Source organism: Aplysia californica, unplaced genomic scaffold, assembly GCF_000002075.1.
Source record: "Aplysia californica isolate F4 #8 unplaced genomic scaffold, AplCal3.0 scaffold00539, whole genome shotgun sequence".
Classification (NCBI taxonomy): domain Eukaryota; kingdom Metazoa; phylum Mollusca; class Gastropoda; order Aplysiida; family Aplysiidae; genus Aplysia; species Aplysia californica.
The window spans coordinates 184,774-186,489 of record NW_004797809.1 but is presented as its reverse complement, the minus strand read 5'-3'; positions in this window follow the sequence as shown (position 1 = coordinate 186,489).

Below are 1,716 nucleotides of genomic sequence, written 5' to 3'. Positions count from 1 at the left end.
AAAAAACCCACACACATGCAAAGTCTCGATGTGCACTCGCTATGTAAAAATATGAAAACTGTATGCTGTCAATTTATTCCTTACAAAAGACGCTGTCTCATACTGATGAAGTCTAGAATTAGATACTGTACACGGTACTAATTATAGAAATAATAATTAGAATCTAACTGGGGTGAAGGTGGATAAGGGGAAAGGGATAATAAAAAGGGGGAATGTATTGTTTTAGGCTCAAACACTGACAGTCGAACGGGGCGCTCCCCTCTCCTCATTAAATTTCTCTCTATAATTGGTCGCTTTAAGGACAAGCGTGCTAACCATGATTTCTGGGGTTTCCAGAAATCTTGACCTACACCAAAAGTAGGCATTGCTGCCCTACCTATATAATAGGAGAAGCGCTAGTTTGGTTCATTGGAGTGCATACTTATCTGGTTCTAGAGAAAACTCGCCTTCTCTTTTAAAGTAACTGAACAAGGGGAAAAAAACTTTACTTTCGATTTTCGGGATAGCCCCCTTGTGCTTAAAAGCCACCAATTTTAATACAATTTCAACTGGTCGGAACACAGGATAGCCGCACAGGGTGCTGGCCAAGTAAGATAATTCCGGGAAATAGCGACGTAAAGAACAGAAAACAGAATCATGGATGGTTTAAAATTCAAAAAAATAATTATGCTAACTATAGATATGTACAAACAGTAATATGAGACGGGTTGAGAGGTAAATGTAACTGATGAGATTATGTAAATTTGTCCTTCCGTTTTAAGTAACAAAGAGACTAATTGGCAATTAGAAGCCGTCTCTGAAGTCCTCTTGACTAATCAAATTCGCCAGGTTGGCTGAGGTCACCACTGGGCAGGCGGTGTTCAGAAAGGCCTCGCGTAGATACGTTTTACATCGGGAAAGGGATGATTTACTTACGAGCCGGAGTGAAAAACAAAGGTGAAGGAACGAGTTTCTGTAGTGCGAATCACTATTGTCTCTCAGAACGCCTTCAATTCAAATCAGCCGAGCGCTTTTTGAACATTGGTTAGATAAACGCGTATTTACTAGAAACTAAATAAAAATTATCCTCAGCAATCAATCTCTTGTCCACTGTACAGCTGACAAAAAAGTGACCGGGTCCGCCGGTCCTGTCCAGTGAAAGAATCGCGCCTGCCCATATCTATTTGCTTTCCTAAGCACCTACTGTTTGCCTCTCTTATTTAACAAAGCGTTCTTTTCTTTAAGTCGTCCACATTCATGCATCTAACTTTCTTTAGTATTTTAAAACAAAATTGCAATTTTGGATAGAGAACGTGATAAGTCTAAAGAAATAATTGCGTGTGTCCTAAATGGTAGCACACAATTTTACAATTAATTCTTATTTATTTAACTCCTACGACCCAAGCGAAAACAAAAATCCATTCGTAAATTTGAGACGAGAACGCACGTTTTCAAAACAACATAGCTCCAACCAAAGATTCCCCCAGAGCTATTGATTTTGTTGATGCTTCCAGCTTCCAGGGAGACTGCAAGAGAAAGCTGTCGTTTGCGAATTCTGCAGACTCGATGGGGCGAACAAAAAGTGGCGTCTTTCGTTTAATATTTTAAAAAATAGAAAGTAGGACAGAACGTCACTGAAAATGAATGTGTCTCGCCCTTCCTAATCACAGTTCTGTCCATCCGTTTCTTGGTGGGTAAGTTTTAATTTCAGCGTGTCATTTTTTCGACTCTCCACCC